At 55.4% G+C, this 25,332-nt stretch overlaps 1 protein-coding gene across 1 annotated transcript in view; it reads left to right on the top strand.

Moving 5' to 3' along the window:
* The window catches only part of SV2A (synaptic vesicle glycoprotein 2A), an 80,109-nt gene that overhangs the window by 11,799 nt on the left and 42,978 nt on the right, over positions 1 to 25,332 (top strand). The gene's annotated exons all lie outside the window — the stretch shown is intronic.

Genomic DNA, 25,332 nt, shown 5'->3' with positions numbered 1-25,332 from the left:
AATCTATGCAGATAGATCTTTTGTAGGCATCTCATTGGAGGGGTGGTTATTTATACCGATGAAACCAATGCATCTTGAACAGGGGAAGAAATCTGCACCGGGTTTGGGAGAGGGTCTATGTGTTGGAAAATGACCTTGGGGACTGTAGATTTAAAAACTCTCATTATCTATTGTCGCCATGTTTTTTGTTGCTCCTATGAGGAGGTCTCTAAAAGAACGGGGGTTTCAAATGAAGCGAAATTACTTGTTAACCCAAGCCCCAACCCTTTTCAATCCAACCAAACAAATCATCTCTGGCACATTTGGGATTTATAAGTGTGTGTTTAACTAAACCACTATTTTAAATGTGTATTGATCAACAGCTCTGATCAAAGAATTAGCAAAAGGAAATGGATTAAAAAATAAATAACCTTGTCTGGAAACTGCTGATAGTGTTTATTTGCTGAGATGTTCAATTTAAATCTTGGTACGGATTTTAAATAGCAGCAATGCATTTATACGCGTAGGAGGGTATTTTGTGGGATTCCAACTTTGACGATGAAATGTCTGCTTGTAGATGCTCTTAAAATCAAAACTAGCTCTGGGTTTAAACCGTTTCAATCCTTGATAAACTGCCTTGACACAGCTGCTAAGATTCTGGCTTTAGAAACCATCCTTTCTACCATGGAGGAGAGAGCCTATGACCTTGTTCTGATAGATCCAATTACATCTATATTTCCCCTTCTCAAGTCCCTAAATGTATAGCTACGTCGCAGTAAATATAGCTGCCTTGACATGGCTTTATTGAATATCGAAAGGCAAAAAGGGACTGATGAAGGGACCTGAGATGGTGTTGGCTGGAGGAGAATGACCTTGTCATAAAGAAGCGGGTCGCATTGTTTTCTTCAAGGATGCTTATTTGTTTATTTAAAACTTAGCATTTTTCATCCCTTCTCGTGTTATTTGATCCTGCATAAAGGAACTTGGATGGGGTTGTTCAGAGAGGGGAATGGGCGTAGGAGGTAATTTGCGTTGGTTAAAAGTACATCGTGTCGTTCATTCAGAAATCAGCTGTCGCCAGCTCCTGCATTTTTAATAACTCTTCTGAGTCGGTGTGTGTGAACGTGATCTACCTGGGGTGTGCATGGATACATATGATGTGTGTGGATGTGACTGGGGCTTGCACACAGAGAATGCAGAGTCAGCAGTATCTATTTTAGATTCCCCAGTTTGCATTTAAATCATGCTCTCTCTCTCGCTGTCTCTCTCTCTCACACACACAATCTCTCAGAAGATGCATTATCCCAGCTGTCTGCTTCATAAGTGCCTGATCCACACCCGCAGAGTAGATTGCATGGCTGGACATGCAGGTGATGTTGCCAGGCTGCGCTGCTTGCGTCCACATCCAGGGGTGACGGGAGGCGCAGCTATTATTATTTTAGAAGGGTGAATTTTAACTTGAAATCATATTCTCCTCCCCGACACACAGTACATAAATGGCCAGGTCTGTTTCATCCTGCTTGACTTACACTTGTATTCATGCATTTTTTTCTCTCCCCTTTTCTCTCACCCCATCTCTCTCTCTCTCTCTCACACGCACACACTGCTCTCAGGCATGTTTGTGCTGCCAAAGATTAAAAATAGACTTGCTGGGGGAAGTGGCTGGCTGGCTGGGGGAAGTGGCTGGCTGGCTGAGGGATGGGTTCCTGAATGTATGTTCCCAATTCCCTCCTGAGATCTCATCTTCAAACACATCCCGCGTCCCCCCACTCAGCCCCGAGGGTCTCTGCTTTCTGAGCTGGGGCTGGAATGACCTGCCATTGCACCACAGCTAGTACCCAGGCTAAATCCCGGAAACGACTGCAGACCCATGAATGTCAGTGGAGCTGCACCCATTCATGCCAAGTGGCCAAGGCTCATTTGATCATCCTGGCCTGGCTTCCGTTGGCATTAGCAAGAGGTAGGCATGTGTAATGGGCTGGAGCGTTGGATCACTGCTGTGACAGAGGTTGGGTCAGGCCCTGAAGGGAAAGGAGAGTGGGGCAGTGGTTAGAACAGGGTCCTGGGAGTCAGGACTCCTGGGTCCTCTCTCTAGCTTTGCCATGATGCTGGGCAAGTCACACCCTTCTGTGCCTCAGTTTCCCCTTCTGTAAAATGTGGACAGTGATCCCACCCTCACAAGGGGCATTGCGGCCCGAATTCGTTGATGACTGTGTAAAGTGTTGTGAGCCCCTCAGAGGGAAGGGGCTGGGCGGGGCAAAGAACTGCTGTGGCCATTTCTATAGCATGTCCTCTCCCATTGCCACCGGGTCCCTGCAATCACTCTGGTCCTGGCTTTGTCACTGGGGGTGATCTAAGCGTTTCCTTGGCTGCAGGGCGGATCCTCAGTGAAATCCGTTTGTACTTGTCTCCTTATCAGATGCATCCCTGCCTAGCAACCCTCTGTAGGGGACATTCTGCACCCCTTGTTTTCCAGTAGCCTCTGCCAGCAGGTCCTGCAGATCCAGTTACAGGCCCGCTCAGCTGTAGGAGACAAGCGGGCCGGCCTGTGAGACCTGGGAGAGGAGCTTGCTTAGTCCTGTTCTCTGTAGCCCCTCACTAGCCTGACCTGCCTGCACTGCCCTGAGGGGCATATGAGGAGCATCATTTGCAGTGAATGAACTGAAGCCTGTGAAGATCTGGGCATTTGCTCCTCTTCCAACCTGCCCCCACCCGCCTTCCAGCAGTTCGAGGCGGAAACGCTTCCGTCTCTCTAGCTGCCAGCCTGGGTTCTGCCGATTATTCATTGCTCCTTCAAACCTTTCTGGAAAGATCTCCCTGAAAGTGACCGCGAATTAGTACCTCACACGCCCGGTCACTGGCATATCTGTCATCTCCGCAGGGGTTTCAGCACAGCAGGGCGGGATCCGGTTTTCCCGTCCCGCAGACTTCTTTGGAGAGGTTGGAAAAAAGGTCCCCTTCTGAATCGGTATGAAAAGTCCATCTTGAAATCTTGCGCAAACTGACAGCTTGTAAAAAAAAAAAATCTGGCTTGGGTCAACTGAAGCATTTCATCTTGGTTTTGACCATTTCAACCCTCTATAATTAGCTTTCATTTCAAAACAAAAAAGTTGGTTGTCCAGAAAACTGGAATTTTTCAGTTAGAAAAGGTTTAACCCCCCCCCCACACACACACACACATACACACAGACAATTTTTCGAGTTGAAAATTCATCCAGACTGACCCTTTCCAAACCAGACCTTTTCTGCAGGATAAACTGGAATTTTGCTGATAACAAAAGAAACGTTTCACTGAAAAAATCCCAACCTGCTCCAGTGTGCTTGGGACTGGCAATGCAGTGGGTGCCCAGCTGCATTTCAGAGGCTGGGTCACTAGGCAGGATGCTCTGCTACAAGAACCAGAAGGTGCTGCTACCCCTCTAGTAAAGGCTCTTTGCCAACATCGCTTCCCCACTGCCTGTCTTACCCACCTGGTAAATGGCCTGTATTTTGATTGCCAACCAGGGCAAAAGGCAGGAGGGCCAGTAGCCGGCCTGGGATGCTTTTGACTGCATAAGTAGAGCCCTGTGTGGATACAAAATTGTGGATTGGATGCGGATACCAAACAGGGTCTGCGGATATCCGCAGACTTGCACGGCTCTATGCATAAGAGCCCTGGGGCCCATCTGCCCCGTGTTAGGTGGAGTGTGCGGTGCCTGTGGTTTAAAGTCCCATTCTCTTCTGACTCCGGCTCTGAAGCCGCTGAGATCCCAGATCTGGGAGCTGCTATCGACCCACCTCTGATGGTAACTGCGCCTCACTGGGGGTGGGGTGGTTGGGAGAAAGCACCTGGAAAGGCCACATCCTTTTCCCTGTCTTAGTCAGCAAGGGTGCAGCTTAGGCAGAACGGATCCGATCTAGGTTCATATCCCACGTCCATCGCCATGGTCTCTGGGTGCCACAGGCCCAGGGCTCCCAAGGTGGAGTCAGTGCAGATGCTGAGAGCTGGGGAGTAAGGTTGCCAGCCCTCCAGGATTATGTCCTGTGATGAAACCTCCAGGAATGCGTCTAATCCAAATTGGCAACCTTAGTGGACGGTGAGCACGCGGCAGCCCAGTGGCTGTGTCCGGGCCAGTCCGTTTCATCCCTGAGTAGCGGAGGGAGCAGGGTATTGTGGGGACCTTTATTTAACTGTTTCCTCCATGGCCCTGCACCTCGGGCACCCGTGCGAGCTGGGTGCGGGAACACTGCCACTCTGACCTGGCGAGGGCTGATACCCACTCGGCACTGGTGTAAACGGATGCAGGGCAGCGGCCCGGTGTGGCTCTGTAAACAGGGCCACCCAGAGGGGGGGACAAATGGGGCAATATATAGCATATATTCGTATATTAATATAGTATTCTGTAGTATTGCAACTTTTTTTTATGGAAGGGGCCCCCAAAATTGCTTTGCCCCCAGGCCTCCTCAATCCTCTGGGCAGCCCTGTCTGTAAATTTGCTCACACCTGGCCCACAGTGACAGCAGGGTTGAACCCGGCCCCTCTGGATTTAAAGGCACAGGCCTCTCCGGCCTGAGCTAAAAGGCCCCTCTCTGGTGTCTCAAGGCTGTAGCAGGCTCTTTGTGGGCCCAGGCACCCACCAAGAAGGGGACAGTTGGGTGAACCACAAAATGGCACCAGGCCAGGCTGCGCGTTATGGGACTGCTGGGCTCAGTTGCTATGCATGTGGGTCACTGCTGGCAGGAGAGGGGCCAGGTCCACTGGCTGAGGCAGGCGGGAAGGGGCGTGTTCATTTCATCATGTATCTGATAGGAAACCCCTCGCCCGCCCACCAGCCCTCGTGTTACTGCGCCTTGTGGGGCAGCCCCTTCCCCAGGCCGGTGGGGCTGGCGTGATCGGACCGTGGGCCAGGGGATGGGCGAGGTAGGGTGGCTTTCTCTGTCACAAGGGTAGGGAGTTCTATGGGGCACAGGACAGGCCGGCTTTAGGAAGTGTGGGCCCCGATTTGAACAGTTTCGATGGGGCCCCGGCAGGGATGACTAAAAAAAAAAAATGTAAAAAACCACGTGGGGCTTGTACTCACCGGGCGGTGCTCTGAGTTTTCGGCGGCGGATCCTTCACTTGCTCTGGGTCTTCGGTGGCACTGAAGGACCCGCCGCCAAAGTGCCACTGAAGACCCGGAGCGCCGCCGGGTGAGTAGAAATTAAAAAGGCGCCTCTAGCCAGGGAAGGGATTCTTGGCCACTAGCCCCCCACTCTGGGCGGCCCTGCCACTGGGCACGGGGCCCTCTTAGGCGCGGGGCCTGATTTGGGGGAATTGGTGGAATTGGCCTAAAGCCAGCCCTGAGGACCAGGGAGGGGCAGGGAGCTGGGCCTGTGGATCCAGGGCTCCCAGGGCCATCTTCAGGGCTGCCCCATGGCTCAGGGGCTTGGGTCGCACACGTAGGTCTGGTCTCTCTAGGCTTGACACCGCATGAGGGAGAACGCACAGGCTGCCCCTCCGAATCCATGGTGCCGGGGAAGCTGGGTGCCGGGCAACCCGAGAGATGCGGCAAGCTGGAGAGACAGAGCCCTGAAATCCCCAGCCTCCTTCTGTGTGGTAGCAGGAGGCTGGGAGCACCCCGTTGGGGTGCTTGGCACTTCCTTGGCCCCTGCTGCCTGATGTTGATGGGTTGGTGATCGACCAGGGGAGAGCAGAACCCAGCACAGAGGGAAGCCCTAGGTTACCAGATTCTCCCAGTGTGGGGGTGGAGGCGCAGACCTCCACCAAGCTCCACATGTGGGTGCTCTTTTGCATCAGTGACTCCCTGGGCGGCTGATGTGTGCACTGGGGCAGGGATTTCCTCCGCTGACTGAGCTGAGCTGGCTGCATCACTCGGGGGGGACACGGACACCCCCCCACCCCCGTAAGGCCACAGACTCATCGTCCAGCAGGACTAGGCAAGTCCCCTAAAGCAGCTGCTGGCCGCGCAGTGTGGAAAACCCCAGTACGTGAAGGGTTAATGCAGCCGCAGGGTTCGGATTAGCTCTGTGACAAGCAGCCCTTCTTGTAAGCCCAGGGACTCAATGGCTCCAAGGTGGCACAAGCACCGTTAAGTCATTCCGTGATCTGAGTTTGCACCAGCCCCTCCGGTGGGCAAAATGCCAGGCTTCCTCTGCTCCGGCGGGTCTCCTGCTCCGGCCTCCTCCCGGTGACTTGGGGCGGCTTACTGGTGTGTTGGCCTTCGCATCCCTCCTTGTCTGTTTCCTGCCCCTAGAGCATAACTGGCCACTTCCTTTAGAACAGGGGGTCTCAAACTGGGGGTCGGGACCCCTCAGGGGGTGGCAAGGTTATTATATGGGGGGGTCGCAAGCTGTCAGCCTCCACCCCAAACCCCGCTTTGCCTCCAGCCTTTATAATGGTGTTATTAATTAAAACCACTTTTTAATATATTTAAGGGGGGGGTCGCACTCAGAGGCTTGCTGTGTGACAGGGGTCACCAGTACAAAAGTTTGAGAAGCACTGCTTGAGTGCCGGGGGGGGGGGGGGGGCTGAAGGGCAGTATTGGGGCGAACTGGCACAGCTGCATGGGTGGATGGATGGGCCGGTAGGTTGGGATTGGGGGGAGTGGCAGAGCTGGTTGTAGGGGGAGCCCAGGGCTAGGGTAGCTGATGGGAGCCAGGGGCCAGGACCACAGAGCATTAGCAGAGCTGGGTGTGTGGGGAGCCCCACGGTTGGGATAGCAGCAGGGATGGCAAGTTAAGATTGAGGGGTCAGCAATAGAGCTGGGGAGCAGGAGGGGGCCCAGAGCTGGCCTAGCTGAGGGTTTGTGGGTTGGGATTGAGGGGGGGCAGGGAGGGAGCCCAGGTGTGGAACATTAGGGGGGGGCTGCAGGTTGGGATTGAGGAGAGTTGCAGGGCTCTGCTGCTGGGGATTCCCGGGATCCTTTAAGAACCGTAGGAAATGAATACCCAGAAATGTGCTTTTAAATGAGGTTCAGCTTGTGAAACAAAGCCAGGCTGGCCTCTTCTCTCTCTCTCTCTTCCCTCTGTGCCAGGCTGCAGCTCGGCCTGCGACCCTGCTGAGCGCTTCCTGCCATGCCGGGAGCTGCTGCAAAGCCGGGCCCAGCTGGGTGCACGTGGGGAGAGCTAAAGACAATCCCCTGTGAGCATCAGTGGCGGCGTCATGCCCGCGTGAGGGAGAGCAGCGTCCGCCCGGAGTAGCGCTCTGAGCTGCAGATGTCCTGCCTCTCGAAGATGGTTGCCACCAACCATCCTGCCTATGTGTGGGTCTGGTGGGACCGTTCTGCCCCCGCAGAGCCCAGATCTGGCCCCCCGCAGAGGAATGGAACAGAACTGAGCCGAGGGCAAAGCCGGCTGGCCCTGGGGGAAGCTCCCTGCTAGAGAGAGCTGTTTGGCTGTGAATTTGCGCCGTCTGGCAGGTGGCACTGCATCCTGGGTAGCGGCATGTGAGTCATTGGGGAACACAAGCATTGCCAGACTGGCTTCAACCCCAGATCCGCCTAGCCCAGTGTCCGACAGAGGAAGCGGTAAGAACACCGCAGTAGCAGAGGTGGGATCATCTACCCTCCCAGCCCATGGGTCTCACCCTCATCTTGAATAGGTAGCAGTGGGCTCCAGCCCTGAAGCACGCGCCTTGTGATAGGGCCCTGTTGGGTGCTGCACAGACCTGGTCTCAGTGGCGGGGACCTCCAGGTGCTCCCGGAACACCCCGATAATCCTCCTCTCTCTTGACAGTATCTAGGGTACTTGCAGCTTGTGTGAAAGATGTTCCTCCTGGAGTGCTGCTTCTGCCCCCAGGGGAGTTTGGGGGCAGGGGCTGATTCTGGCTGGCCTGGTGCTCAGACTGGCCCTGCCTCGGGGACAGGGGCCCTCTCTGTGTTACTGGCTTTTTGGCTAGTGGTATAGATGTGTGGGGCGGGCTGTGGGCTGGCCAGGGCATGGGAAGATGATCCCCTGTGCAGGGAGCTTTCATAGAACCAGAGCGTTAATAGGGATGGCAAGGATTTGAAGACCGCTACCACGTCCCCCTCCTTCATCTCCTCTTTTCCAAACTAAACATCCCCAGTTCCTTCAGCCTTTACTCCTATGGCGCTGGCATTCCATCCCTTGGACCACCTTGGTCGCTCGCCGCGGGAGGCTTCCCAGTTTCTCTACATCCTTTCTGTACAGCGGTGACCAGAATTGGACGCAGCCCTCCAGGACTTTCTCTGGTGGCTGCTGGGGCTGCGCAGGCTGCCCCCTTTCTCCACAGTGCCCCCTTCCTGGTGACGAGAGAGGGCGGCCGCACATCCTTCAGGGTGCTGCAGGTGTCCCCTAGCAACCAGGCTGGGACCAAGGAGCTGCTGGGACCAAGGAGCCGCTGCTCCCTCACCAGCCACGGTCTCGTGCCAGCGACAAGCAGCCGCCTGGTGCTGCACGGATGTGCAGAGAAAGCCAGGCTCGTGGTGTAAATAGACACAGGGTGGGGCGGAAAACTGCCCTGCGGAGAAGGGACGTGGCTTGGCCAAGGTCAAACAGCAGGCCGGTGGCAGAGCTGCAGATGCAGCCCAGGACGCCTGAGTCCCAGGCCAATGTGCTGCCTGCTAGGGTATCCTCCCTTCCCCATTAGCCATCCCCGCTGTCCGTAGCTGGGTCCTTCCCCCACCAGCTGTCCCCTCCTCTCTCTAGGGTGCCCTGTTGATGCTGCCTTTCCCTCTCCTGTAAACATCCTGCTCTGAGGTGATGGCTCTCCAGCGGCAGTTTGCTGGCCTGGACAGCCCCCAAGCCCCACTCTGCCAGGTGTGAGGCTGCAGGGGAGCGGGGGGCCGGCTGCCGAGCCCCTGCTTGGAGTCTGCAGGAAATGGGTCACCGCACAAAATCCCAGAAGCTCTTGCCCAGAAGCCATGGAGGGCCTTGTTATGTGGTGCTCTCTGGGCCGTCATCAGTGCTTATCTCCCTGCCATGACCAGGTCCCCGATCCCAGTCGTGTGTCGGCCTCCCTTGTCGCCGCTTTCCCTCCAACGTAATCCTTGAAGGACAGCAGGGAGCGCGGCCTGCCTGGCAGCTAAAACGCGGGCTTGAGAGGAAGGAAATCCGGGTTCAAGAAACCCCCAACTGCCTGCGTGATGCTGGGCAAGTTTCTTCATCTCGGCTCCCTCTCTGTACGATTCCTCCTCTGCCCTGTGTGTTTGAGGCAGCAGAGCTGTGAATAGAACCCAGGAGTCCAGGGTCCCTGGACCCCGCTATTTCAGTCGTGGGCAAGGTGCAGTGAATGGATCATTTTCCGCTGGAGGCATTTCAGAATGCTCCACTCTCAGCTTGCCAGGGCTTCCCTGCAGGGGCTGAGCTTGGCTCGTGTTGCAAATTGATTCTCATTCACCTCTTGGCCATTCATGAACTATCCCAACCCCCTTCCCCTGTGGCTGTTGGGAAAGGAGGGTCTTCAGGCCAGCCTAGAAATGCGTAAGTTTTGCTCTCTCTGGTCTGCCTGAAGTATCATTTATAATCGGCGTATTAAAGTATGCAGTGGCGGGTTTATTTCCCACTCGCTTCGGCCGGCACAGACTTGTTGGCATCTCTTTATTATGGCCAATTGGTCTGTGATTTGTGGGTAATAGGGTCTTTGTGCCTCGCTGGGATGTTACCGTCCTTTTGCCTAAGCGAAATCCACTTCTTATTGCAATGCAGGGACTCTGCTTCAAGAGGCACCTGCTTCTCTCAGGAGCATGTCCCGAAGCAGCCCCCAAATGGCTTGGCCAAGATTATCGCAAGCAGGTAGGGTGGGCTTGAGAGTCAGAGACTTGTCCTCCTAAGTCGCATCTTCAAAGGAAATCAGTGGGAATGAGGCGACTAAACACCACTGAGGATCCGGGCCCTGGTTGTTTTTGGTAAAGCCCATCCTTAAATCCTTACTGAGGCTGCTAAATAAGTCTCCTGAGCCAGCAGCACCTATCTGTGGTCAAATCAGGGCCGCCCAGAGGATTCTGGGGGCCTGGGGTCTTTGGCAGTAATTCGGCATCGGGGTGCCCCTTCCGTTCCGGGACCCGCCGCTGAAGTGCCCCAAAGACCCGCGGCGGGGGCAGACTTTTCAAAAAGAGGTGGCTAAAATTGGGCTCTCAGATCTCCAGTGAAGTCTCTAAATAAGGATCCTGATTGTAAGAAGTGCTGAGGACCCAAGAGCCCCCATTTGACCCAGGGCCGCCCGGGGGGGGGGGGGAAGGGGCAATTTGCCCCAGGCCCTGGGTCCCACCGGGGCCCCCACGAGAGTTTTTCGGGGCCCCTGGAGCGGGGTCCTTCACTCGCTCAGGGGGGCCCGGAAACCTCTTGCAGGGCCTGGGCCCTCGGAGCTTCTTCCGCTCCCGGTTTTTGCCGGCGGGGGGTCCTTCCGCTCCAGGACGGAAGGACCCCCTGCCGGCGAATTACCGCCGAAGTGGGACCCGCCGCCGAAGTGCAGCCGGGTCTTTGGCGGTAATTCAGCGGTGGGGGGCCCCCGCCGCGGGTCTTCGGGGCACTTCGGCGACAGGTCCCGGAATGGAAGGGCCCCCCGCCGCCGAATTACTGCCGAAGACCTGGCTGCATTTCGGCGGCGGGTCCCACTTCGGCGGTAAGTCGCCGGCAGGGGGTCCTTCCGTCCTGGAGTGGAAGGACCCCCCGCCGGTGAAAACCGGGAGCGGAAGAAGCTCTGGGGGCCCGGGCCCCGCAAGAGTTTTCCGGGCCCCCCAGAGCGAGTGAAGAACCCCGCACCAGGGGCCCCGAAAAACTCTTGTGGGGACCCCGGTGGGACCCGGGGCCTGGGGCAAATTGCCCCTTCCCCCCCCCGCACCCCGGGCGGCCCTGGGTCAAATGGGGGCTCTTGGGTCCTCAGCACTTCTTACAATCAGGATCCTTATTTAGAGACTTCACTGGAGATCTGAGAGCCCAATTTTAACCACCTCTTTTTGAAAAGTCTGCTCCACCTTAATTAAAGGGCTCAGCCCTGTTAAGCTTTGTCTCGTGACCCTGGGCAGGGCCGGCTTTAGGCCAATTCCACCAATTCCCCTGAATCGGGCCCCGCGCCTAAGAGGTTCCCGCACCCAGTGGCAGGGCCTCAAGGGGGGCCAAGTGGCCGAGAATCCCTTCCCTGACTACAGGCTCCTTATTAATTTTTACTCACCCGGCGGCGCTACGGGTCTTTGGCAGCACCTCAGCGGCAGGTCCTTCAGTGCCGTTGAAGACCTGGAGTGAGTGAAGGACCTGACTCTGAAGACTAGGAGCACCATCCGGTGACTACAAGCCCAACGTGGTTATTTATGTTTGTTTTTTTCAGTCATCCCTGCTGGGACTCTGCTGAAACTGTACGAATCGGGCGCCTCACTTCTTAAAGCCGGCCCTGGTTAGGGTTCCTATAGGCACTTGGAGCGAGGGTTAGGGTTCGTATGGGTAGTTCACTTGGAGCTTGGTTTAGGGTTCCTATGGGTAGGGCACTTGGAGCTAGGGTTAGGGTTCCTATTGTTAGGGCACGAGTAGCTAGGGTTAGCGTTCCTATGGGTAGTACACTTGGAGCTAGGGTTAGGGTTCCTATGGGTAGGGCTTCCCTCCCAAGGGTAGGGTTCCTCTGGGTAGGGCTCTTGGAGCTAGGGGTAGGGTTCCTATGGGTAGTACACTTGGAGCTAGGGTTAGGGTTCCTATGGGTAGGGCAGTTGGAGCTAGGATTAGGGTTCCTATGGGTAGGGCACTTGGAGGTAGGGGTAGGGTTCCTATGGGTAGTACACTTGGAGCTAGGGTTAGGGTTCCTATGGGTAGGGCAGTTGGAGCTAGGATTAGGGTTCCTATGGGTAGGGCACTTGGAGCTAGGGTTAGGGTTCCTATGGGTAGGGCAGTTGGAGCTAGGGTTAGGGTTCCTATGGGTAGGGCACTTGGAGCTAGGGTTAGGGTTCCTATGGGTAGGGCTTCCCGACCTAGGGTTAGGGTTCCTATGGGTTGGGCACTTGGAGCTAGGGTTAGGGTTCCTATGGGTAGGGCACTTGGAGCTAGGGTTAGGGTTCCTTTGGGTAGGGCACTTGGAGCTAGGGTTAGGGTTCCTATGGGTAGGGCACTTGGAGCTAGGGTTAGGGTTCCTATGGGTAGTGCACTTGGAGCTAGGGTTAGGGTTCCTATGGGTAGGGCACTTGAAGCTAGGTTTAGGGTTCCTATGGGTAGGGCACTTGGAGCTAGGGTTAGGGTTCCTATGGGTAGGGCACTTGGAGCTAGGGTTAGGGTTTCTATGGGTAGGGCTACCCGACCTAGGGTTAGGGTTCCTATGGGTAGGGCACTTGGAGCTATGGTTAGGGTTCCTATGGGTAGGGCACTTGGAGCTAGGGTTAGGGTTCCTATGGGTAGGGCACTTGGAGCTAGGGTTAGGGTTCCTATGGGTAGGGCCCCTGGAGCTAGGGTTAGGGTTCCTATGGGTAGGGCACTTTGAGGTAGGGGTAGGGCTCCTATGGGTAGGGCAGTTGGAGCTAGGGTTAGGGTTCCTATGGGTAGTTCACTTGGAGCTAGGGTTAGGGTTCCTATGGGTAGGGCACTTGGAGCTAGGGTTAGGGTTCCTATGGGTAGGACAGTTGGAGCTGGGGTTAGGGTTCCTATGGGTAGGGCACTTGGAGCTGGGTTTAGGGTTCCTATGGGTAGGGCTTCCCACCCTAGGGTTAGGGTTCCTATGGGTAGGGCACTTGGAGCTAGTGTTAGGGTTCCTATGAGTAGTACACTTGGAGCTAGGGTTAGGGTTATTATGGGTAGGGCACTTGGACCTAGGGTTAGGGTTCCTATGGGTAGAGCTTCCCGCCCTAGGGTTAGGGTTCCTATGGGTAGGGCACTTGGAGCTAGGGTTAGGGTTCCTATGGGCAGGGCGCCCAGCCCTAGATTTAGGGTTCCTATAGGTAGGTCACTTGGAGCTAGGGTTAGGGTTCCTATGGGTAGGGCACTTGGAGCTAGGGTTAGGGTTCCTATGGGTAGGGCACTTGGAGCTAGGGTTAGGGTTCCTATGGGTAGGGCACTTTGAGCTAGGGTTAGGGTTCCTATGGGTAGGGCACTTGGAGCTAGGGTTAGGGTTCCTATGGGTAGGGCACTTGGAGCTAGGGTTAGGGTTCCTATGGGTAGGGCACTTGGAGCTAGGGTTAGGGTTCCTATGGGTAGGGCACTTGGAGCTGGGGTTAGGGTTCCTATGGGTAGGGCACTTGGAGCTAGGGTTAGGGTTCCTATGGGTAGGGAAGTTGGAGCTAGGGTTAGGGTTCCTATGGGTAGGGCACTTGGATCTAGGTTTAGGGTTCCTATGGGTAGTACACTTGGAGCTAGGGTTATGGGTCCTATGGGTAGGGCTTCCCGCCCTAGGCTTAGGGTTCCTAAGGGTAGGGCACTTGAAGCTAGGGTTAGGGTTCCTATGGGTAGGGCACTTGGAGCTAGGGTTAGGGTTCCTATGGGTAGGGTAATTGGAGCTAGGGTTAGGGTTCCTATGGGTAGGGCACTTTGAGGTAGGGTTAGGGTTCCTATGGGTAGTTCACTTGGAGCTAGGGTTAGGGTTCCTATGGGTAGGGCACTTGGAGCTAGGGTTAGGGTTCCTATGGGTAGGACAGTTGGAGCTGGGGTTAGGGTTCCTATGGGTAGGGCACTTTGAGCTGGGGTTAGGGTTCCTATGGGTAGGGCTTACCACCCTAGGGTTAGGGTTCCTATGAGTACGGCTCTTGGAGCTAGGGTTAGGGTTCCTATGGGTAGGGCTTCCCTCCCAAGGGTAGGGCTCCTCTGGGTAGGGCTCTTGGAGCTAGGGGTAGGGTTCCTGTGGGTAGGGCAGTTGGAGCTAGGGTTAGGGTTCCTATGGGTAGGGCACTTGGAGCTAGGGTTAGGGTTCCTATGGGTAGGGTAATTGGAGCTAGGGTTAGGGTTCCTATGGGTAGGGCACTTTTAGGCAGGGGTAAGGTTCCTATGGGTAGGGCAGTTGGAGCTAGGGTTAGGGTTCCTATGGGTAGGGATCTTGGAGCTAGGGTTAGGGTTCCCTTGGGTAGGGCAGTTGGAGCTAGGGTTAGGGTTGGTATGGGTAGACCACTTGGAGCTACGGTTAGGGTTCCTATGGGTAGGGCACTTGGAGCTAGGTTTAGGGTTCCTATGGGTAGGGCACTTGGAGCTCGGGTTAGGGTTCCTAAGGGTAGGGCACTTGCAGCTAGGGTTAGGGTTCCTATGGGTAGGGCTTCCCACCCTAGGGTTAGGGTTCCTTTCGGTAGTGCAGTTGGAGCTAGGGTTAGGGTTCCTATGGGTAGGGCACTTGGAGCTAGGGTTAGGGTTCCTATGGGTAGGGCACTTGGAGCTAGGGTTAGGGTTCCTATGGGTAGGGCACTAGGAACTAGGGTTAGTGTTCCTATGGGTAGGGCACTTGGAGCTAGGGTTAGGGTTCCTATGGGTAGGGCACTTGGAGCTAGGGTTAGGAGTCCTTTGGGTAGGGCAGTTGGAGCTAGGGTTAGGGTTCCTATGGGTAGGGCACTTGGAGCTAGGTTTAGGGTTCCTATGGGCAGGGCACTTGGAGCTAGGGTTAGGGTTCCTATGGGTAGGGCACTTGGAGCTAGGGTTAGGGTTCCTATGGGTAGGGCACTTGGAGCTAGGGTTAGGGTTCCTTTGGGTAGCGCAGTTGGAGCTAGGGTTGGGGTTCCTATGGGTAGGGCACTTGGAGCTAGGGTTAGGGTTCCTATGGGTAGGACACTTGGAGCTAGGGTTAGGGTTCCTATGGGTAGGGTAATTGGAGCTAGGGTTAGGGTTCCTATGGGTAGGGCACTTTTAGGCAGGGGTAAGGTTCCTATGGGTAGGGCAGTTGGAGCTAGGGTTAGGTTTCCTATGGGTAGGGATCTTGGAGCTAGGGTTAGGGTTCCCTTGGGTAGGGCAGTTGGAGCTAGGGTTAGGGTTCCTATGGGAAGAGCACTTGGAGCTAGGGTTAGGGTTCCTATGGGTAGGGCACTTGGAGCTAGGTTTAGGGTTCCTGTGGCTAGGGCACTTGGAGCTCGGGTTAGGGTTCCTAAGGGTAGGGCACTTGCAGCTAGGGTTAGGGTTCCTTTCGGTAGTGCAGTTGGAGCTAGGGTTAGGGTTCCTATGGGTAGGGCACTTGGAGCTATGGTAAGGGTTCCTATGGGTAGGGCAGTTGGAGTTAGGGTTAGGGTTCCTATGGGTAGGGCACTTGGAGCTAGGGTTAGGGTTCCTATGGGTAGGGCACTTGGAGCTAGGTTTAGGGTTCCTATGGGCAGGGCAGTTGGACCTAGGGTTAGGGTTCCTATGGGTAGGGCACTTGGATCTAGGGTTAGGGTTCCTATGGGTAGGGCTTCCCGACCTAGGGTTAGGGTTCCTATGGGTAGGGCACTTGGAGCTAGGGTTAGGGTTCCTATGGGTAGGGCACTTGGAGCTAGGGTTAGGGTTCCTATGGGTAGGGTAATTGGAGCTATGGTTAGGGTTCCTATGGGTAGGGCACTTTGAGGTAGGGTTAGGGTTCCTATGGGTAGTTCACTTGGAGCTAGGGTTAGGGTTCCTATGGGTAGGGCACTTGGAGCTAGGGTTAGGGTTCCTACAGGGTTCCTATGGGTAGGGCACTTTGAGCTGGGGTTAGGGTTCTTATGGGTAGGGCTTACCACCCTAGGGTTAGGGTTCCTATGAGTAGGGCTCTTGGAGCTAGGGTTAGGGTTCCTATTGTTAGGGCACGAGTAGCTAGGGTTACCGTTCCTATGGGTAGTACACTTGGAGCTAGGGTTAGGGTTCCTATGGGTAGCGCTTCCCGACCTAGGGTTAGGGTTCCTATGGGTAGGGCACTTGGAGCTAGGGTTAGGGTTCCTATGGGTAGGGCACTTGGAGCTAGGGTTAGGGTTCCTATGGGTAGGGTAATTGGAGCTAGGGTTAGGGTTCCTATGGGTAGGGCACTTTGAGGTAGGGTTAGGGTTCCTATGGGTAGTTCACTTGGAGCTAGGGTTAGGGTTCCTATGGGTAGGGCACTTGGAGCTAGGGTTAGGGTTCCTATGGGTAGGACAGTTGGAGCTGGGGTTAGGGTTCCTATGGGTAGGGCACTTTGAGCTGGGGTTAGGGTTCCTATGGGTAGGGCTTACCACCCTAGGGTTAGGGTTCCTATGAGTAGGGCTCTTGGAGCTAGGGTTAGGGTTCCTATGGGTAGGGCTTCCCTCCCAAGGGTAGGGCTCCTCTGGGTAGGGCTCTTGGAGCTAGGGGTAGGGTTCCTGTGGGTAGGGCAGTTGGAGCTAGGGTTAGGGTTCCTATGGGTAGGGCACTTGGAGCTAGGGTTAGGGTTCCTATGGGTAGGGTAATTGGAGCTAGGGTTAGGGTTCCTATGGGTAGGGCACTTTTAGGCAGGGGTAAGGTTCCTATGGGTAGGGCAGTTGGAGCTAGGGTTAGTGTTCCTATGGGTAGGGATCTTGGAGCTAGGGTTAGGGTTCCCTTGGGTAGGGCAGTTGGAGCTAGGGTTAGGGTTGGTATGGGTAGACCACTTGGAGCTACGGTTAGGGTTCCTATGGGTAGGGCACTTGGAGCTAGGTTTAGGGTTCCTATGGGTAGGGCACTTGGAGCTCGGGTTAGGGTTCCTAAGGGTAGGGCACTTGCAGCTAGGGTTAGGGTTCCTATGGGTAGGACTTCCCGCCCTAGGGTTAGGGTTCCTTTTGGTAGTGCAGTTGGAGCTAGGGTTAGGGTTCCTATGGGTAGGGCACTTGGAGCTAGGGTTAGGGTTCCTATGGGTAGGGCACTTGGAGCTAGGGTTAGGGTTCCTATGGGTAGGGCACTAGGAACTAGGGTTAGTGTTCCTATGGGTAGGGCACTTGGAGCTAGGGTTAGGGTTCCTATGGGTAGGGTACTTGGAGCTAGGGTTAGGAGTCCTTTGGGTAGGGTAGTTGGAGCTAGGGTTAGGGTTCCTATGGGTAGGGCACTTGGAGCTAGGTTTAGGGTTCCTATGGGCAGGGCACTTGGAGCTAGGGTTAGGGTTCCTATGGGTAGGGCACTTGGAGCTAGGGTTAGGGTTCCTATGGGTAGGGCACTTGGAGCTAGGGTTAGGGTTCCTTTGGGTAGCGCAGTTGGAGCTAGGGTTTGGGTTCCTATGGGTAGCTCACTTGGAGCTAGGGTTAGGGTTCCTATGGGTAGGACACTTGGAGCTAGGGTTAGGGTTCCTATGGGTAGGGTAATTGGAGCTAGGGTTAGGGTTCCTAAGGTAGGGCACTTTTAGGCAGGGGTAAGGTTCCTATGGGTAGGGCAGTTGGAGCTAGGGTTAGGTTTCCTATGGGTAGGGATCTTGGAGCTAGGGTTAGGGTTCCCTTGGGTAGGGCAGTTGGAGCTAGGGTTAGGGTTGGTATGGGCAGACCACTTGGAGCTAGGGTTAGGGTTCCTATGGGTAGGGCACTTGGAGCTAGGTTTAGGGTTCCTGTGGGTAGGGCACTTGGAGCTCGGGTTAGGGTTCCTAAGGGTAGGGCACTTGCAGCTAGGGTTAGGGTTCCTTTCGGTAGTGCAGTTGGAGCTAGGGTTAGGGTTCCTATGGGTAGGGCACTTGGAGCTATGGTAAGGGTTCCTATGGGTAGGGCAGTTGGAGTTAGGGTTAGGGTTCCTATGGGTAGGGCACTTGGAGCTAGGGTTAGGGTTCCTATGGGCAGGGCACTTGGAGCTAGGTTTAGGGTTCCTATGGGCAGGGCACTTGGAGCTAGGGTTAGGGTTCCTATGGGTAGGGCACTTGGAGCTAGGGTTAGGGTTCCTATGGGTAGGGCTTCCCGACCTAGGTTTAGGGTTCCTATGCGTAGGGCACTTGGAGCTATGGTAAGTGTTCCTATGGGTAGGGCACTTGGAGCTAGGGTTAGGGTTCCTATGGGTAGGGCACTTGGAGCTAGGGTTAGGGTTCCTATGGGTAGGGCTTCCCGACCTAGGGTTAGGGTTCCTATGGGTAGGGCACTTGGAGCTATGGTAAGGGTTCCTGTGGGTAGGGCAGTTGGAGTTAGGGTTAGGGTTCCTATGGGTAGGGCACTTGGAGCTAGTGTTAGGCTTCCTATGGGTAGGGCTTCCCGACCTAGGGTTAGGGTTCCTATGAGTTGTACACTTGGAGCTATGGTTAGGGTTCCTATCGGTAGGGTACTTGGAGCTAGGGTTAGGGGTCCTTTGGGTAGGGCAGTTGGAGCTAGGGTTAGGCTTCCTATGGGTAGGGCACTTGGAGCTAGGTTTAGGGTTCCTATGGGTAGGGCACTTGGAGCTCGGGTTAGGGTTCCTAAGGGTAGGGCACTTTTAGGCAGGGGTAAGGTTCCTATGGGTAGGGCAGTTGGAGCTAGGGTTAGGTTTCCTATGGGTAGGGATCTTGGAGCTAGGGTTAGGGTTCCCTTGGGTAGGGCAGTTGGAGCTAGGGTTAGGGTTGGTATGGGCAGACCACTTGGAGCTAGGGTTAGGGTTCCTATGAGTAGTACACTTGGAGCTAGGTTTAGGTTCCTATGGGCAGGGCACTTGGAGCTAGGGTTAGGGTTCCTATGGGTAGGGCACTTGGAGCTAGGTTTAGGTTCCTATGGGTAGGGCTTCCCGACCTAGGTTTAGGGTTCCTATGCGTAGGGCACTTGGAGCTATGGTAAGGGTTCCTATGGGTAGGGCAGTTGGAGTTAGGGTTAGGGTTCCTATGGGTAGGGCACTTGGAGCTAGGGTTAGGCTTCCTATGGGTAGGGCTTCCCGACCTAGGGTTAGGGTTCCTATGAGTTGTACACTTGGAGCTAGGGTTAGGGTTCCTATGGGTAGGGTACTTGGAGCTAGGGTTAGGGGTCCTTTGGGTAGGGCAGTTGGAGCTAGGGTTAGGGTTCCTATGGGTAGGGCACTTGGAGCTAGGTTTAGGGTTCCTATGGGCAGGGCACTTGGAGCTAGGGTTAGGGTTCCTATCGGTAGGGCTCTTGGAGCAAGGGTTAGGGTTCCTATGGGTAGGGCTTCCCGATCTAGGGTTAGGGTTCCTATGCGTAGGGCACTTGGAGCTATGGTAAGGGTTCCTATGGGTAGGGCACTTGGAGCTAGGGTTAGGGTTCCTATGGGTAGGGCACTTGGAGCTAGGGTTAGGGTTACTATGGGTAGGGCTTCCCGACCTAGGGTTAGGGTTCCTATGGGTAGGGCACTTGGAGCTAGGGTTAGGTTTCGTATGGGTAGGGCACTTGGAGCTAGGGTTAGGGTTCCTATGGGTAGGGCACTTGGAGCTAGGGTTAGGGTTCCTATGGGTACGGCTTCCCGACCAAGGGTTAGGGTTCCTATGGGTAGGGCACTTGGAGCTATGGTAAGGGTTCCTATGGGTAGGGCACTTGGAGCTAGGGTTAGGGTTCCTATGGGTAGGGCAGTTGGAGCTAGGGTTAGGGTTCCTATGGGTAGGGCACTTGGAGCTAGGGTTAGGCTTCCTATGGGTAGGGCTTGGACCTAGGGTTAGGTTCCTATGAGTTGTACACGTGGAGCTATGGTTAGGGTTCCTATGGGTAGGGCACTTGCAGCTAGGGTTAGGGTCCTATGGGTAGGGCAGTTGGAGCTAGGGTTAGGGTTCCTATGGGTAGGGCACTTGGAGCTAGGGTTAGGGTTCCTATGGGTAGGGCAGTTGGAGCTAGGGTTAGGGTTCCTATGGGTAGGGCACTTGGAGCTAGGGTTAGGGTTCCTATGGGTAGCGCTTCCCGGCCTAGGGTTAGGGTTCCTATGCGTAGGGCACTTGGAACTAGGGTTAGGGTTCGTATGGGTAGGGCACTTGGAGCTAGGGTTAGGGTTCCTATGGGTAGGGCACTAGGAACTAGGGTTAGTGTTCCTATGGGTAGGGCACTTGGAGCTAGGGTTAGGGTTCCTATGGGTAGGGCACTTGGAGCTAGGGTTAGGTTTCCTTTGGGTAGGGCAGTTGGAGCTAGGGTTAGGGTTCCTATGGGTAGGGCACTTGGAGCTAGGGTTAGGGTTCCTATGGGCAGGGCACTTGGAGCTAGGGTTAGGGTTCCTATGGGTAGGGCACTTGGAGCTAGGGTTAGGGTTCCTATGGGTAGGGCACTTGGAGCTAGGGTTAGGGTTCCTTTGGGTAGCGCAGTTGGAGCTAGGGTTTGGGTTCCTATGGGTAGGGCACTTGGAGCTAGGGTTAGGGTTCCTATGGGTAGGACACTTGGAGCTAGGGTTAGGGTTCCTATGGGTAGGGCAATTGGAGCTAGGGTTAGGGTTCCTATGGGTAGGGCACTTTTAGGCAGGGGTAAGGTTCCTATGGGTAGGGCAGTTGGAGCTAGGGTTAGGTTTCCTATGGGTAGGGCTTCCCGACCTAGGGTTAGGGTTCCTATGAGTTGTACACTTGGAGCTATGGTTAGGGTTCCTATGGGTAGGGCACTTGCAGCTAGGGTTAGGGGTCCTTTGGGTAGGGCAGTTGGAGCTAGGGTTAGGGTTCCTATGGGTAGGGCACTTGGAGCTAGGGTTAGGGTTCCTATGGGTAGGGCACTTGGAGCTAGGGTTAGGCTTCCTATGGGTAGGGCTTCCCGACCTAGGGTTAGGGTTCCTATGGTTGTACACGTGGAGCTATGGTTAGGGTTCCTATGGGTAGGGCACTTGCAGCTAGGGTTAGGGTTCCTTTGGGTAGGGCAGTTGGAGCTAGGGTTAGGGTTCCTATGGGTAGGGCACTTGGAGCTAGGGTTAGGGTTCCTATGGGTAGGGCAGTTGGAGCTAGGGTTAGGGTTCCTATGGGTAGGGCACTTGGAGCTAGGGTTAGGGTTCCTATGGGTAGGGGACTTGGAGCTAGGGTTAGGGTTCCTATGGGTAGGGCACTTGGAACTAGGGTTAGGGTTCCTATGGGTAGGGCACTTGGAGCTAGGGTTAGGGTTCCTATGGGTAGGGCACTAGGAACTAGGGTTAGTGTTCCTATGGGTAGGGCACTTGGAGCTAGGGTTAGGGTTCCTATGGGTAGGGCACTTGGAGCTAGGGTTAGGGTTCCTTTGGGTAGGGCAGTTGGAGCTAGGGTTAGGGTTCCTATGGGTAGGGCACTTGGAGCTAGGTTTAGGGTTCCTATGGGCAGGGCACTTGGAGCTAGGGTTAGGGTTCCTATGGGTAGGGCACTTGGAGCTAGGGTTAGGGTTCCTATGGGTAGGGCACTTGGAGCTAGGGTTAGGGTTCCTTTGGGTAGCGCAGTTGGAGCTAGGGTTTGGGTTCCTATGGGTAGGGCACTTGGAGCTAGGGTTAGGGTTCCTATGGGTAGGACACTTGGAGCTAGGGTTAGGGTTCCTATGGGTAGGGTAATTGGAGCTAGGGTTAGGGTTCCTATGGGTAGGGCACTTTTAGGCAGGGGTAAGGTTCCTATGGGTAGGGCAGTTGGAGCTAGGGTTAGGTTTCCTATGGGTAGGGATCTTGGAGCTAGGGTTAGGGTTCCCTTGGGTAGGGCAGTTGGAGCTAGGGTTAGGGTTGGTATGGGCAGACCACTTGGAGCTAGGGTTAGGGTTCCTATGGGTAGGGCACTTGGAGCTAGGTTTAGGGTTCCTGTGGGTAGGGCACTTGGAGCTCGGGTTAGGGTTCCTAAGGGTAGGGCACTTGCAGCTAGGGTTAGGGTTCCTTTCGGTAGTGCAGTTGGAGCTAGGGTTAGGGTTCCTATGGGTAGGGCACTTGGAGCTATGGTAAGGGTTCCTATGGGTAGGGCAGTTGGAGTTAGGGTTAGGGTTCCTATGGGTAGGGCACTTGGAGCTAGGGTTAGGGTTCCTATGGGCAGGGCACTTGGAGCTAGGTTTAGGGTTCCTATGGGCAGGGCACTTGGAGCTAGGGTTAGGGTTCCTATGGGTAGGGCTTCCCGACCTAGGTTTAGGGTTCCTATGCGTAGGGCACTTGGAGCTATGGTAAGTGTTCCTATGGGTAGGGCACTTGGAGCTAGGGTTAGGGTTCCTATGGGTAGGGCACTTGGAGCTAGGGTTAGGGTTCCTATGGGTAGGGCTTCCCGACCTAGGGTTAGGGTTCCTATGGGTAGGGCACTTGGAGCTATGGTAAGGGTTCCTGTGGGTAGGGCAGTTGGAGTTAGGGTTAGGGTTCCTATGGGTAGGGCACTTGGAGCTAGTGTTAGGCTTCCTATGGGTAGGGCTTCCCGACCTAGGGTTAGGGTTCCTATGAGTTGTACACTTGGAGCTATGGTTAGGGTTCCTATCGGTAGGGTACTTGGAGCTAGGGTTAGGGGTCCTTTGGGTAGGGCAGTTGGAGCTAGGGTTAGGGTTCCTATGGGTAGGGCACTTGGAGCTAGGTTTAGGGTTCCTATGGGTAGGGCACTTGGAGCTCGGGTTAGGGTTCCTAAGGGTAGGGCACTTTTAGGCAGGGGTAAGGTTCCTATGGGTAGGGCAGTTGGAGCTAGGGTTAGGTTTCCTATGGGTAGGGATCTTGGAGCTAGGGTTAGGGTTCCCTTGGGTAGGGCAGTTGGAGCTAGGGTTAGGGTTGGTATGGGCAGACCACTTGTAGCTAGGGTTAGGGTTCCTATGGGTAGGGCACTTGGAGCTAGGTTTAGGGTTCCTATGGGCAGGGCACTTGGAGCTAGGGTTAGGGTTCCTATGGGTAGGGCACTTGGAGCTAGGGTTAGGGTTCCTATGGGTAGGGCTTCCCGACCTAGGTTTAGGGTTCCTATGCGTAGGGCACTTGGAGCTATGGTAAGGGTTCCTATGGGTAGGGCAGTTGGAGTTAGGGTTAGGGTTCCTATGGGTAGGGCTTCCCGACCTAGGGTTAGGGTTCCTATGAGTTGTACACTTGGAGCTAGGGTTAGGGTTCCTATGGGTAGGGTACTTGGAGCTAGGGTTAGGGGTCCTTTGGGTAGGGCAGTTGGAGCTAGGGTTAGGGTTCCTATGGGTAGGGCACTTGGAGCTAGGTTTAGGGTTCCTATGGGCAGGGCACTTGGAGCTAGGGTTAGGGTTCCTATCGGTAGGGCTCTTGGAGCTAGGGTTAGGGTTCCTATGGGTAGGGCTTCCCGATCTAGGGTTAGGGTTCCTATGCGTAGGGCACTTGGAGCTATGGTAAGGGTTCCTATGGGTAGGGCACTTGGAGCTAGGGTTAGGGTTCCTATGGGTAGGGCACTTGGAGCTAGGGTTAGGGTTACTATGGGTAGGGCTTCCCGACCTAGGGTTAGGGTTCCTATGGGTAGGGCACTTGGAGCTATGGTAAGGGTTCCTATGGGTAGGGCAGTTGGAGCTAGGGTTAGGGTTCCTATGGGTAGGGCACTTGGAGCTAGGGTTAGGCTTCCTATGGGTAGGGCTTCCCGACCTAGGGTTAGGGTTCCTATGAGTTGTACACTTGGAGCTATGGTTAGGGTTCCTATGGGTAGGGCACTTGCAGCTAGGGTTAGGGGTCCTTTGGGTAGGGCAGTTGGAGCTAGGGTTAGGGTTCCTATGGGTAGGGCACTTGGAGCTAGGGTTAGGGTTCCTATGGGTAGGGCAGTTGGAGCTAGGGTTAGGGTTCCTATGGGTAGGGCACTTGGAGCTAGGGTTAGGGTTCCTATGGGTAGCGCTTCCTGGCCTAGGGTTAGGGTTCCTATGCGTAGGGCACTTGGAGCTAGGGTTAGGGTTCGTATGGGTAGGGCACTTGGAGCTAGGGTTAGGGTTCGTATGGGTAGAGCACTTGGAACTAGGGTTAGGGTTGCTATGTTGAATACACTTGCAGCTAGGGTTAGGGTTCCTATAGGTAGGGCAGTTGGAGCTAGAGTTAGGGTTCCTATAGGTAGGGCAGTTGGAGCTAGAGTTAGGGTTCCTATGGGTAGGGCAGTTGGAGCCAGTGTTAGGGTTCCTATGAGTAGTACATTTGGAGCTAGTGTTAGGGTTCCTATGTGTAGGGCACTTGGAGCTAGTGTTAGGTTCCTATGGGTAGGGCCAGGGGTGGCTCTAGGCACCAGCAAAACAAGCTGGTGCCTAGGGCGTCAAAATCTAGGGGGCGTCCCCTGTGGCCGGGGTGGTGGGTGGCAGGCTGGGCCGGTGGACCTGCCGCTGTCATGCCTGCGGGAGGACCACCGGAGCCCCGGGACGACTGGACCTACCGCAGGCATGACTGCGGCAGCTCAAGCGGAGCTGCCGGACCCGCGAACCGGTCCAGCCGAGCCACGCGGGACCAGCGGTCCCTCTGCAGTCATGCCCGCGGGAGGTCCGCTGCTTCTGCGGCTACGGGGCGCCTCCCGCGCATGACTGCTTGGGGCGGCCAAAAACGTAGAGCCGCCCCTGGGTAGGGCACTTGGAGCTGGGGTTAGGGTTTCTATGGGTAGGGCTTCCCGCCCCAGGGTTAGGGTTCCTATGGGTAGGGCACTTCGAGCTAGGGTTAGGGTTCCCATGGCTAGGGGAGTTGGAGCTACGGTTAGGGTTCCTATGGGTAGGGCACTTGGAGCTAGGGTTAGGGTTCCTATGGGTAGGGCACTTGGAGCTAGGGTTAGGGTTCCTATGGGTAGGGCACTTGGAGCTAGGGTTAGGGTTCCTATGGGTAGGACAGTTGGAGCTGGGGTTAGGGTTCCTATGGGTAGGGCACTTTGAGCTGGGGTTAGGGTTCCTATGGGTAGGGCTTACCACCCTAGGGTTAGGGTTCCTATGAGTAGGGCTCTTGGAGCTAGGGTTAGGGTTCCTATGGGTAGGGCGTCCCTCCCAAGGGTAGGGCTCCTCTGGGTAGGGCACTTGGAGCTAGGTTTAGGGTTCCTGTGGCTAGGGCACTTGGAGCTCGGGTTAGGGTTCCTAAGGGTAGGGCATTTGCAGCTAGGGTTAGGGTTCCTATGGGTAGGGCACTTGCAGCTAGGGTTAGGGTTCCTATGTGTAGGGCACTTTTAGGCAGGGGTAAGGTTCCTATGGGTAGGGCAGTTGGAGCTAGGGTTAGGGTTCCTATGGGTAGGGATCTTGGAGCTAGGGTTAGGGTTCCCTTGGGTAGGGCAGTTGGAGCTAGGGTTAGGGTTGGTATGGGTAGACCACTTGGAGCTACGGTTAGGGTTCCTATGGGTAGGGCACTTGGAGCTAGGTTTAGGGTTCCTATGGGTAGGGCACTTGGAGCTCGGGTTAGGGTTCCTAAGGGTAGGGCACTTGCAGCTAGGGTTAGGGTTCCTATGGGTAGGGCTTCCCGCCCTAGGGTTAGGGTTCCTTTCGGTAGTGCAGTTGGAGCTAGGGTTAGGGTTCCTATGGGTAGGGCACTTGGAGCTAGGGTTAGGGTTCCTATGGGTAGGGCACTTGGAGCTAGGGTTAGGGTTCCTATGGGTAGGGCACTTGGAACTAGGGTTAGTGTTCCTATGGGTAGGGCACTTGGAGCTAGGGTTAGGGTTCCTATGGGTAGGGCACTTGGAGCTAGGGTTAGGAGTCCTTTGGGTAGGGCAGTTGGAGCTAGGGTTAGGGTTCCTATGGGTAGGGCACTTGGAGCTAGGTTTAGGGTTCCTATGGGCAGGGCACTTGGAGCTAGGGTTAGGGTTCCTATGGGTAGGGCACTTGGAGCTAG

The sequence above is a fragment of the Mauremys reevesii genome, linkage group 24 (genome assembly GCF_016161935.1).
Source record: "Mauremys reevesii isolate NIE-2019 linkage group 24, ASM1616193v1, whole genome shotgun sequence".
Taxonomy (NCBI): Eukaryota; Metazoa; Chordata; order Testudines; family Geoemydidae; genus Mauremys; species Mauremys reevesii.
Note: the sequence above shows the minus strand (reverse complement) of the source record. Positions and strands in the feature narration are given on the sequence as shown.